The sequence below is a fragment of the Vanacampus margaritifer genome, chromosome 10, assembly GCF_051991255.1.
Source record: "Vanacampus margaritifer isolate UIUO_Vmar chromosome 10, RoL_Vmar_1.0, whole genome shotgun sequence".
NCBI lineage: Eukaryota > Metazoa > Chordata > Actinopteri > Syngnathiformes > Syngnathidae > Vanacampus > Vanacampus margaritifer.
Window position 1 is genome coordinate 19,043,790 of NC_135441.1, and position 14,130 is coordinate 19,057,919.

The window sequence follows — 14,130 nt, forward strand, 5'->3', positions numbered from 1 at the left end:
TTTGGTCTCTTGAAGTCTCCCTGATTTGTTGGAATTTATATGTTTCTGGGATTGGTGAAGGACTCTGGTTGGTGGCCTGGTGGGTGGTGTCTGGTCGGTGCTGGATTTCAACTTTCCTTTCTTTGGTCCTTCCTCGGGTCTCCTGACGGCCTCACGACTCTGGCTGGAAGTGTTCGGTTTAGGTGAACGGTATGGGATTTTTTAATAGGTTTTAGGTGAACTAATGAATACACACACATTCTCACCCACATACAAAAAAAAAAAGAAAAAAAAAAGGAGAGCAATGATGATGACATGTCAAATCGGTAAAATTACCGAATGAACAATACTGAGCTCTCTAGGAAAAAAAAAAAAAAAGAATCAGTAGTTCTGGTCGACATATCTTGAACCATCAGCTAGCTGGCCAGCAATCTTCTTTCTTTCGGCTTTAGACGATTTAAAGCTCACCAAAGCAAATCATGTACTTTGCATGTTCTGCTAACTTCAGCTAGAGTATCTGGAAGTCTATCACCACATTTAGAAATCTCTTTGGGATTCCTCGTACCTCCTACCTGGCGGCTCTATTTCAAGCATCTGTAGATAACACAGTCTGTACATGTCCACATGGTCTCAATCCAGCATCACTCGCTTTGTCTCCAAACCTTCCAGTATGTGCAGTGCCAGTCCCTCTGATGAGCTCATTTCTGATTCTGTCTGTCCTCATCAATTACAAAAAGAATTTCAGCTTCTTCAACTCTGCCACCTGCTCCGTCTCCTGCCTTCTGGTCATTGCTACCATCAGAGCAAAACTTGCTACAGTCAAGTTCGACTGTTCGATATATGGAAGTCTCGTTACCTCATGAGGAACAACTCTAGAATCAAAGATTTTCTGGCCAAACAAGACACAGAAAAGCTGGTTGGAATGTTCGTTTTCAGAAGATTGGACTATTTTATTATGTTTTTTACAGGACTAGACAAAAAAACTCAATAAAATGGCTGACTCTTCTTTTTACTTGCGCGTCATTGGTCCTAAAATCTCTCCACTGCTTCCTATGAGTCAAAGAATCCAACTGAGCAACAAAACTTTTAATGGTCTTTGACCTAATATATTCAAGACCCTTCAGTTTCACATGAGACCTCCAGACCTCACAAGTCATCAAGTGCAGTTTATTGAGTGTTTCCAGAACAAGATCCAAAGAAAGTCTAGCAGCATTCTGTTTTTATTCTCAACTGTGGAACAAACTGTCAGTACATTTATTCACTTTACTATTCATGGCTGGATAGATAAACTATGTACTAGTCTGTTTTCACCAGCTTGCTTTTATTTTGTGATTTTTAACTTGCTCATCTATGTGTTTTGACATTTTCATTTAAATGCTAGCTTTTAGGTTGGGGTTTTACCTCGATTTTTCTCCTTACATTTAATCTTGTTTTGAATCATTATTTCTTTGCCCCTGTAGAGCACTATGGATTTGTCTTGTGTATAAATGGTGCAACACAAATACACTTGCCTTGCCTTAACTCAAGCTATATTAATTACCTTACCACATAAATGAGTAATATTGATTTTGAGGCAATTAGGCATATTCTCTCATTGAATTGAGGTATTAAATGTAAACATACCTCATCTAATTGAAGCCATATGGATCTGAGGTTTTGCTGCGATATTAGCAACCCATGGGAAGCAGACTAAAATGGTATATTTTATTATATAAATCATACAGAGATTAGGTTAACTGAATATGCGATTCAAAAACCGGCAACATAATCACTGAAGGGGCTGCTTATACACAAACACCCACAATTATGGTGAATACAGAATTTCCTAAAATAGTGGCTTGACTTGACCTGTTTTTCAAAAAGATGCAGTGACCTCATTTGAAAATTTTCTGGTGAGGCCCTGTGTGATCAACCGTGCCCCTCACACAAGGCAGTCTTGGGCTACATTCCCACAACGTTTTACCGCCATCCAAACCACTGAGGCAAGCGACTTTTATCAGTGTCATATGCAAATTTAGCTGTGCCAACGCACGCTACAGATTGGTGGACTGGTGGACTCGTTTTGCGGACGTGTTAGGAGTTCGAATCAGGGTTTTGATGACGTGTGAATGAGGGCGGATGACGCGTCGATATACATATCCGATTTATATCCACAAACCCGAAAGAGGCCCAGGTCGGGTGTGAAAAATTCGGAAGTGTACCGTTGACACTGCATGAAAAAAATCTGATTTAAAAAAAAAATGGAATTGAGCTGCAGTGTGATCGCAGCCTTAGTCTTGGCAAGACTGATTGTTTTTCCTTTGCCATGTGTGGGGTCTCTAACATCTTAAAAATGAAGATGAGATGATAAAAGTCCGTTTATGTGTATCCAGCTTCATTTCCCTGCACAGCATTCAAGATTTTATGCGGCGACTATGTCTTTAACAACGATTATCATTACAGTAGACTCTGACTTGATTGCTCCGCAATGACTGTGTCAATGTGAATGTAAATAGCGAGCTACGAGTAGGGCCGCAAAGCTGTGAAACGTTTGAACGTTTCAGGTACCGTATATGGGAAGTTAGATTGGAGACTTTTGAAAATATTTCAAATTGGAAACCTTCCGTGAGAGGGAAATGAGAATTGAGGATCATTTAAACGCCAAGAAGCAGAACAATGAACGGTAAGATATTTTGATTTGTGATGAGCAGACATCCATGCAAAATAGATAACTCTGTTTTGCCCAAATATATATTTCCCTAACTATTTAAGTTCTTCATCAAGAGTCAACCTTTAATTTAGTATAATTCCAGGAGGCTAATGGTAATATGGCATTATTTAATATTAAAGTAGCCTATGTTTGTATAAAGGCCCCAATCTAATAGATGCCTCTCTCTATTTGCATCTGGGTAAATAAACGTCCCGGACCACTATTTCCGTAGTAATAGAACATCTTGCATGAACAGCAGTTTGCATGGCCACTTTCCTTTTCCCGTTTCCTGTCTTAGCGATGGACCACCATGATTGCTGCTGACCTCACTTAACCGCAACCTAATTGGCAGCCGCCGGAGTGAGAATGCAGAGAGGCGTAGTGAATTAGGCAGTGAAATTCAACCCTGTCCGACCTAATCAATCCAACGCCATTTGGAGCTGACAGACAAGAAGACTGGAAGAAGGTGGAGGGTGGGGGTCGGATTATCAATAGTGGCTTACAATTCTCCTCGTGGTTCAAGGCATCGCTATAAACTGCAGGTGGCATTCAGCCAACTTTTATGATGTAACACATAATGCAACAAACAACGCCGCTGGATTGTACCAAATTACGACCAGAAGCCATTTTTTGTGATCGGCGCGCTCGGGGTAACACAGAAAAGACGTCTTGATGTGCACATTTGACGGCTTATTCAACTCCCACAGCGCGCTGCTCGGAGATGCTAACTGATATGAACTGCAAACTAAAAGTGGAATAAAAATGAGGAGCACCTCTTTTTCGAATTTTAATTCAAAGTATTTCCCTCCCAGGGGTAACTTTTTTTTCTTTCTTTTTTTAACTCGGTAAGAATATGAAGTGAATGTTTGACTTTGTGTCATATTCCACCCTTTGGCTTTTCGTAGCCGACTTGTTGAGCAAGAGTGAGTGAGAGAAACACAATCACTTTGAGGGCACACAGTGATCCCAGGGAGGATAAATCACAGTGGCGTGCACTGATGTTCTTTTGTTTCATAGTCGGGAGAGGATTACGGCATCATCTTTAATGCACGAGCAAAGCTGCAGTAAGAACACAGATGTAGTGTGCATGACGGGCATGTACGCAGGGGATTGCCTTGATGGATGCTTGTTTGCCGTGTTCTTTCCGTGTTACAGGGTTGAGATTTGTAAGGGGAGGAAATGACTTTGTTTTGTTTTTATCGAACTTTTGAAGAAAATTTGGGGTTCAATCATAATTACAGTATACAACATATGCTATACAATATATACTGTATACATATATACAATACAGTGGTACCTCGGCTCATGAGCGCTTCAGCTCACGAACTTTTCGCCTCACGAACATTAAATTCGCGAGCATTTTGTCTCGGCTGATGAACTAGTTTTCTGCGGACGAACCAAATCTCGCAACACGAGAAATCACGAGAAGCTGACGCACGGTCACGGCGTCCCAGTTCGTCGCCCCCCTTTGTTTGAGTGCGGACGTGGTTTGTGTTCGGTAGACATTTTGGATCATTTTGGAGTACTTTTGGAGTGTACTTTTGCTACCATGGGACCGAAAAAGACCCCACAAAAGGCTAGTGTTACGCCTAAGAAGACATTGAAGAAAATTACGGTCGAGCATAAGAAGGAGATCATCGACAAACACGAATGAGGTGCGCGTTTGTGTGACTTAGCGTCCCAGTACCAGTACGTTAAGTCTACCAACAGGTGTCAATTAAGAGGTTTTTAGTCAGCAACAAGGATAAAGAGTGTCCTAAGAAGCAAAGAAGAGAAGCCACACCGGAGGACTCTCCTTCCAAACAGTAACTCCCTCCCTCCCTCCTCCTCTCACTCCATTCCATCAAGCCTTCAACTACTGTACCATCACAAAGGCAAGTTGCAAGTTTTGCAAATAAAAACACTTTATTATACAGTACCGTGTATTTCTTTAATTACAATACAATAGCACATTTATTATACATAAAATAAGGTATATTTTGTGTAGTTTTAAGGCTTTTTTAGTAGAAAATTGTGTTTTATGGGGACCTGGGAACGGATTATTCTCATTTCAATGGTTTCCTATGGGAAATACTTGTTTGGAAGACGAACTTTTCGGCTCACATACTCTCTGTGGGAACCAATTAAGTTCGTGAGCCAAGGTACCACTGTACATACATATGGGTCCAAATAATCAGTTTTGCATTTTGTGAGGAAAACATTTTTTTTTCACTTCATCTAAACAAATTGAAAAGTAACACTGAAAATCAAGAGGAGACGGTTCCAAAAAGTTGAGTAGCTACTTTATGCCAAACCAGCTAGCTAGTAGAGCTTCGGCTAGCTACTCGTGCGGCTTCGCCACACGTTAATATTTGTCAACTGTGGGCATGTGAACTCCTTTGAGACTCTTTTGTGATTAAAGGCTATATAAATAAACTTGACTTGACAGCCTGGTGAAATAAAATCCAACATAGAATATCATTGTGGTCTGTGCGTACCGAGCCAAAGTAATAAGACCACCACTGGTCACCAGATTGAATCTAGTGAAGTTCAAAAATCTTTTACGGAAGTAAGTATGGTCTTGTGTTTAACTTATTCAAACCCAAAAAACGTTTTTTTATGTTGTATTTTTTTTAATGCTAGAGCATACAGAAGGTTTTAATACAGCTTCTGACATGAAGAGGTCGCCTAATTAAAGCAATGGTAGTTATTACAAAAAAAAATGGCCAGCAGGTGGCAGCAAAGTATAAGAGATCAACCAGGGCCATGTTGCAAAAAAAGCAAAAGTGTTTTCAACAGGTTTGTGACAAATTATGAAACTTAGCTATATTATAATGCTAATTGCTGCAAAACAGAAAAAGTTACAAATATACTTTTTTTCCTAATGAAAGAAGAGATTCTTTCTTTTGGTAGGTTCCATGTTTTTTTTTAAGCAATAGGACACAATCTCTCTATTTCCCTCTCTCTCTCCCTCCCCCGCTTGAAGCTGGTCCCGTATGAACCTGAAAGTAATCACCACCTCCGTACATTTGCCATGCTAATATTTAAGCTAACCTAAGATTGACACGGCTAGCATGTGTAAGGCCGAAGTTAAACGCTCGGGTGTTTAAATAAACTTTTCACAGACGTCCGGCTGGAACCGCGGAGTGTATCCAACGCGGCACAGCAAAATAGTAAGGAAATGTTGATGAGGAGCAAATAATTTGGAAGATATTTTCTGACGACTTGCATGAAGTCATATGATGACGAACTTTTGCTTGACTTCAAATCCAAAATTCCAAATGGCACCGCTGTGGGTGTTTGTTTGTTTTTTTGACTTGGAGGTTTCCAAACATACTGGCATATACTCATTCCTGCTCTGAAATGAAATTCATGTTGAGTGCGAGTCTGTATGATCAAACAGGCCTACACGAATTGATGAGATAACTTGTAAGGTGTAATGTGTTTTTGCTGCTGTTCCGATGCAACTCTGCATCTATTAATTTCCCCTGTGCCCTCACTGATGCCAGCCATGACAGACATTCTCCTTTAAGTTGCCTTTAAAACCCTCTTTTGATGTACCATTTCTTTTACCCATCTCCCCGATGTTAATAGATTGCCGCATGAGTCATATTCCTATTTGCAATTTGCATCTGATCACCTGGCAAATTGGCTCCTTTTTCCTAATTTCTCTTTCATATTGCCCTGACGTCCTTGCCCGCTTTTATTAGCGGCAAAACGCGGGCCACTCTGTCTTCCACAATGGCCGCCGCTCACTCATCAATAAGGCAATCATTCAGCTGCCGACCGAGCAGATGCTGTTATACGTACTAATCACGTCTGTCCTACTGCAAATCATTAATGTATTCATCACATTTCTTATACCACGACAGACCATTGAATGTGCTCAATTATCACCTAACGTTTTATTGAATGATTAATAAGGTACGTATCCTCATTTTGGCTCTTTTATTAAAAACTCCACTTAGAAAAGGAGCCTTTGCTGCGAGTCCGCTCACTTGTGTTTTATGAGTGTGAGTTTCCGTCCAGTGAGATGTGATGAGGGCATAAAAATAATGATTGTTTTCATTTGATGACCATCATGACTCACAAAGTTGATTTGTAAAGGCACACAGGAATGGATGAATCAATATTTCAAGGTTACTGCGTGTTGACTTTGGCCCACACAGTCGCTCAAGTAATAAACTAAAGATGGGAAGGGTATGTAGGGAAAGGCGAGACAAGATAAAAATATATTTTAGATTTAGTCAACTGACTTTTTCTTAATTATTGAATGTTTTCTTTCATTTTTCAATTTCAAATAGTACACATGAGCACGCGCATTCGTTGTCTTTCATATCGTAAATGGGGAAACTCTTAATAAGGCTCTAATTATAATTTCACATTTCACCCCTGGAGTGCATCACAAGATATTTTGTGATTTATTCAATGTTTTACTACCATCATTATATTATCTAATTATGATGACATATCATTATGAGACCATTATCGTTCATTAGGTGAAATTAGACGTTTCCTTACTATCATTATTTATTTTTGCAGATTTCCTGACATGTGTGTGGCATCCATTTTGAACAGACTTGCGCAATGAACAGTTTAGAGAGGCTCAAATTAAGTATGATGGCATATTAGGGCCACGTATAATTTTTTTTTTTTTCAGAGGGAGGGGGGTAATATTCAGAAGGAAAAAAAAGTGCAAATTTGCGTGAAAAAAAACCCTCAGAAACTTACGAGAAATACAAGTAGCGTAGCTATAGTCTAATGTGAGGATTCATTGGTGGTTAATGGGACACTTTATAAAATGAAACGGCAGGATGGAGACGGATTCATTCTTAATTTCAACTTTACTCACCATATACGGTAACTAGAGCGACAACACTTCCTGATCCCCTATCAGCTGACTAACACTAACCAATCAGAAGCTAGCATACTTTAGGTCAATGCAAGTGAATGATGGAGTGCAGCAGATTCGACACATCAACTTAGCTACTTGTACAAAAAAAAGATACCAAAATGTATGAATGTGTAAATCATAATTCTGGAAACAATTGTACGTATAATTGTAAGTAATATAAAGTTCTTGTAAGTTTCTGAGTTTTTTTCTTGCAAAAAAAATATTGCCCCCACCCTCTAAAAAATATATATTTATATGTGGCCCTAATACACCGTCGTAAGTTCACCTGTAAAAGTTACGATCTTTTTTATGTTTGTCCTGAAATTTCACCCCAAAGTGAATCCGCCAACATTTTGTGGGTAGTGTAGTTAAGAAGCAATTTTCAGCAAATACTTGTAAATATTTGCCTCGTTAAGTCACTAATGAACCTGTTTAATTTAACAAGAGCCCATCAAAACACACGACGTGCCCGACCCCGACTTCAAAAGCGCATCTCATGATGATGCCACGGTGTGCGCTTGACGACAGCCTGCTGGCACCGTGAAAGCACAGCAAAATGAATAATGATCTTTGTAGACGCTCCGATTGCCGGCACTGACGAGACGGGGAGGCGCCTCTGCGATGAGAATAGGTTAGGACGGCCTTCTGCAAGCTCAGCAGGGTGCGGAAATGAAGTATTGTCATTAACGCCGCCGCCGTCGTTCGGCGAGGCCGTCCCACGGGAGTAGCCGTCGGCCTGAGTGGCGTCGCCGCGATTGATCAGTACGGCTCGTCGGTCACAACAAACTGATTTAAGCGTTGACAAGCGAGCGCTCGTGTCACATATCCATTACGGGGAAAGTGAAAGTGACAACTAATCCTGCAAAGTGACTGATCTCATGCAATCAATTAGCAAGCGCTGGAGAGCTGGTGCCGCACTGCTCTGTGGTTAACAGATTTGAAATGAGGAAGTAGTTAAAAAGTTACCGGCAACTCCAAAACTTCATCTCTCCGAGATGTTAATGTCTGCAGGATGACTGGAGGACATCTCGACCTTGTGTGGCGGCTGCTGTTGAAAATAATAATGAAAGACATAGAATATTGTCATGAAAACACAAAGGTTGTAGCTTCCTCCACAGGGCAGCTTTAGAGTCAGTTTGTTGCCCCAGCTGAGTTGAATGAAACTTCTGCCGGGCTTGCAAAGCCCACAGTAAGGGGAGGGTCAGAAACTGATCCTTAAAACAACACACAGTTCAAAATGTTCCTTTATGGTGGCATAATGTACAAAAACCGTGATGGATTGCCACCCAAATTTATGTGGACATGTGTCGGCATGTGCAAATTATAGCGGTAAAATATTAGAACGAAATTCTATTCACGTCATAGGGTCGCCTCTCCTAGTTACCTCAAAAACATTACGTCACCGAATGTCCAAAAACGGAGCTGGTTGTCACCAAAATTCATTTGTACATGTTTTGGCATGTGACAGGCACAGTGTAAAAATATTAGAATGAAACGAGCAATATTGAGGTAACTCATTTGCTCCCAAAAATGTTTTAATTTGAAATTGAATACTGATACTGAACAAAAATTATGTCATAGCTAAAGAATTGTTTATTTCATTTTGTTGTGTATGTACAGTTGTTTACATATATATGTATGTATTTTTTTTATTTTCGAATAAAGTTGGTCTATTTATAAAATGTATACAAATCCTCTAGTTTAAATATTGCCATGGTCCCAAAAACGTATTTATATGTTTTTTTAATGCTAGTATACGAAAGGCTTTAATGCGGCATCTGAACGGAAGAGAACGCTTAAAGCAATGGTAGTTGGTGCAAAAAGGCCAGCAGGTGGCAGCTGAGTATCAGAAATCAACCAGGGCAATGTTGTGAAAAAGCTCTTTGGTCAGCGTTTTCAACAGATTTGTGAATAATGATGAAACTTTGCTAAATTCTAATGCTAATTGCCCCAAAACAGAAACAGATAAAAATATACTGTCTTTTCCGGATGAAAGAAGAGACTCTAATCTTTCTTTTGGTAGGTTCCATGTTTTTATAGCAATACAACACAATATTCTCTGGGCCTTGCAAAATCAGTCAAAATCCAGTAAAACAGCAAGGAGCGAAGGGGATTGCTTCAGTGAAAATGGCTGGGAGTGAATATAATCCAAAATAGAAAGAGAGAGAGAGAGAGAGAGAGCGAGAGAGATTGTTGCTAAGGTAGTGCGGGTAGATTTTTGGTGTATTGCTCTTTGCGCTAGTGTTTGTGCGGAGGGTGGGGGTTGGATGTTTTTGGTCACTTCTGCTGAAGGGGGTCACGCTTGAATGATTGCATGCAGCAAAGTCCAATTCAAATGATTCCCAAGGGCAGTTATAGTTTATATTGGGGTGTAATCTCAGGCAAACTGTAAACAAGCAATTTTTGTGTGCTTTTTAAATTAGATTTGTGATTACTGGAAAGGATCCAGATGCTGGCTGTGAGGCTTTATTGCCACTTGCTTGAACCACCAAGAAGAAACAAACTGTCGAGCAAATTAATTTGTCACAAAAAAAAAAGGATGAAAAGTAAATAAACAGGCAAACCCGTGTATGGATTGGAGTACTTGTTAGCCGAGCACACCTGCCAGTCCAGCACCCACCATTTTGGCATCACATCTGTAAGGCAAGGCAAATAGGATTTAGGCAGGGGAAGTATTTTCAGATTAAAAGCTGTGGAACACAAATCAAGATTTGCACAGTAATGAAAACAGGATTATGGATTTGGGAGAAAGCTTTTAGCATAACACGAAACAATACTCCATCCAAAAAGTTTCCCAAGATATCTTTCAGCTTGTGAGTGAAATGCCACTTTTCACAGGGAGGCTGTCAGGTTAGATTCTCACACCGGAGCTGTCAAACTCGCATCACTTTGAGCTGCTGATTAACGTATGATTGACAGTCGTTTCGTAGACTGTTTAAAGCACTTGATGTGAAACAAATTGCCAATGTGCACTTATGAATGGAAGCTACTGAGAAAAAAAAAGCTTTAAATATATTAATTGCATGTTCTTCTTCTCACATCACGTGACCACTGTACCTGTCATGACGCACCGGTGCATAAATCTCCGACTATTTATTGTTAACTCATTCACTGCCATTGACGGCTATAGACGTCAAAAATTCATTTGAACTATTTCTATTTGTTTGACACTTTTCCCACTTTTGTTAATAAGAGTATGATTTTTTTTTTAAATGAACATTTAGAACAGATATAACATTTGTGATTAATCGTGAGTTAATTATTGAAGTCATGTGATTAATTACAATTTAAAAACTTAATTAACGCGATTTTAAAAAAAAGATTAGGGCCGCCAGGCGATTAAAATTTCTAATTATAATTAATCGCATGGCTTCACTAGTTAACTCACAATTAATCACACATTTTATATCTTTTCTAAATGTACAATAAAAAAAACCTAGGTTTTCAGACTCTTGTTAACAAAAGTGGAAAAATATGTTAAACAAATAGAAATAGTTCAAATGAATTTTTGACGTCTATAGCCGTCAATGGCAGTGAATGAGTTAGTAAAAATGTTCTAAACTATATTTTATTTCCTTTTCATATTTTCAACAAAAACAATTTCTTCTTCTGCTGCTGTTGCTTCTTCTTCTTCTTCTCCTTTTCTTCGTCTTCTTCCCTGGAAGTCTGGATGCCCTGTGACTGCCTCTCACAGGTCAATGTTGGTACTGCGACACACTTCGACAGTCGGTGAGTGAATTCTAAAATGTGTCAGTCGCTAAAAATGGGTACATGTGTACAAGGAGAAGTTTGCGGTTTTAAAACTGCTAGCATGTTTTGAATGTAGCCTCAATTCATTAATCCCTTGAAATTCATGCACCTCACATATATATATATATATATATATATATATATATATATATATATATAAATTTTTGGGGGTCATAACTTCTTTCTTTTTCAATCTCTAGTAGTTCTTAGGGTAGGTTACAGTGTGCCTTGTGGTAAAAGTGTTGCAGATAATCCTCCGCAAATAACGACTGGAGACAAATCCAATGTAACCTTCCTTCGATCTGATTGTCTCGCTCTCTCCCCCCGGCTTCCTCCTCCTCCTCCTCGCTGCATCACGAAGCTCTGCTGGGGCCTCGAACACTCATGAAGATTTTGGGGGCTTTGAGCCAGGCAAGCCGGGGTAATTATCTTGAGCTTGCTGGGCATTTAATGAGCTTCAGCATGATTTATGTTGCCGTATGCACGGAAAATAGAATCGCAGGGCCGGCATATTGGCCTCGTAAGTGATTAATTCCACACCGCAATTTTGGCCTGGATACGTTTCAATATCATATCGACAACGCTGTGATTACACTGTGAGTTATATTGTTTTGTCGGCGCGAGGGGCTTCAAGGTGAGAAGTTTGACGTCGATGTCTTTAGATCATGTATCAACAAGCCCCTACCATTTATCTACCATTTATCAAGGAGCCCGTATTATTTGCTGTCCTAATTGGACATTTATACCTCACAAGGTTGCATTCATCTTCGACAATTTTTATTTCAGAGAGACCGTCCGACTTTCAGTAGTAAAGAATTCCAGACTGCCTCAAGGTCCATTTTCCACTCGTATTACCACCCGCTATCCGCCTCACTTGGGTGAAAGCGGGTCTGCTGGCTGCATTCTAGCTGTTGATGAAGCTTGTGTCCCCAGGGGGAATGATGGATTATCTGGGGTCCCGGTCTGCTCCTTTTCCTTTCTCAATTTATACACCAACAAGTCTATCTACAGATCAGTTAATAACATGGCACGTCTACCCCCCGCCAGATCTTTCGCTCTATTTCAATTAGACTCACTCGCTTTGACCCCTGGATTAAAAAAATAAATAAAATAACATAAAGCTTCTCTTGGCTAATCCGAGCAGATATGTCTTTCATAGCAGACGTTTGTTGTTTTGTTGCAGCCTCAAATGGAAGCCAAATGGGAGATTCTGTTCAGTGTTTTTGTGTGTTTTTCTTTGTTTGAATGTTGAGCTACTTCCACAATCTCATCCCTTCGGGCTAAAGTGTTAAAACGGCAGTAACCGCCGCTTTTGTTTGTATTTAGGACTCTACCTACCATTAGAATAGAATTTACTTTCAAGCATTGTAGTAAACATGATTGGACAGCAATAAAGTTGTCTGTTTGCATCTGTACTCTGGTGTAAAGCTACTAATCAGGCTTCTAAACGGGATCAGATAATGTCTGTCTTTAGTGAAGAAACATGGCTGCCATCTTAGTCAGAGGAGCTTGTAGGCTACGTTCTGTCCGTCTAAAATCTACATCAACATTCTCTCCTCTTTTTGGACAACTTGGTGTTTCCCATTGTTTATTACACTAACAGGTTGAAAATAAAAATTTTGTGATTACAGTATTCTTGTGCCAACAGCACTGCTCTCTTAGAGTTTTGGCTCCAAATCCACCAATACCATCAGCAACCAACCGAAACATGCAAAATAAGCCGATCGATGACGAACGTTCAAATTGTTCTAATCACAAACCAACTTTTTTTCCTCCCAAAATGAACGTCTATAATAAGTATACATAAAGTTGTTAAAATCGTTAACCTTCATACTAGTATGAAGAGAAGTTAAATACCTCAAGAACAACTACTCTTTCAAGATGTCTGAGCAGGAAGGCATGACTCCTTCTTGTGATTGACTCCAAGTCAGCCCATTGATCATTCCGAAGCTCGAAATTGCACTGCAAAATCACCCTTCGCAATTTGTCTTAAGTTTTATAAATCGCATTCTATGTGCTTAATGAATCAATTTGCATATACTCCTCCAACGAATGGCAAGATGAACTGCGACATGATGTAGCAGTTGCACCCGGTTCGCTGATCATTTTCCATATCTGTTGATTAACAATCAAGTTTGGTGTAAGAGTTGCCAAAAAAGGTGGTAGACACAACAAATTTCGATCAATCAAGTAGACTTTATTGGACCAATCTAGTATACGAAGTGAAGTACAAAACCTAAAAAACGAAAAACGTTGGGAAAACGGGAAATACCAAGAGGCGGGCACTTCCGTCATTACGTCAGTCCGTCACTGACGGATGCCCACCTTTCTGTGAGTGCTTCCACGTTTTTTAGCAAGTGCTTTATGACACGAAGCATAAAAAAAAAAAAAATCCCATACTAATAATATAATGTAATAATAAATTGCCAAATGCAGAAACATCAATGTAAGTTATCACGATGTGGTGGCTCTCGCTAACAGACAGAATTAAGTAACCAGAATTAGGTTAAAAAAATTCTATATACGTAGACCATGTTTCTATAAATTTTGATATTTGGCTTTTATTTGAGGCAGATATTTTTTCCATTAAAATGTGATTTATGAGGAGGTTAGACCATTGGTCGATATTCAGAGTTTGTTTATTTTTCCAGTTAACAAGAATTGTTTTTTTAGCGATAGTAAGGGCTACAAGTGTAGATTGAAATTGTTTATGTGGTAAGTCAGTTGTTGTTAGGTCACCTAGCAAACACAAGTTTGGAGATAAAGGTATCCTACAGTCCAAAATAGCGGAAAGTTTTTCTAAGACTTTAGTCCAGAAATACATAACCGGAGTACATAA

At 39.5% G+C, this 14,130-nt stretch overlaps 1 protein-coding gene across 4 annotated transcripts in view; it reads right to left on the minus strand.

Moving 5' to 3' along the window:
• The window catches only part of enox2 (ecto-NOX disulfide-thiol exchanger 2), a 313,782-nt gene that overhangs the window by 213,562 nt on the left and 86,090 nt on the right, over positions 1–14,130 (minus strand). For all 4 annotated transcript variants that reach the window (XM_077577812.1, XM_077577810.1, XM_077577809.1 and 1 more), the window contains 2 exons: positions 10,106–10,177; positions 8,508–8,589 (listed from right to left, as the gene is read on the minus strand). The gene's annotated coding sequence lies outside the window, so the exon portion shown is untranslated. The remainder of the gene's footprint in view (positions 1–8,507; positions 8,590–10,105; positions 10,178–14,130) is intronic.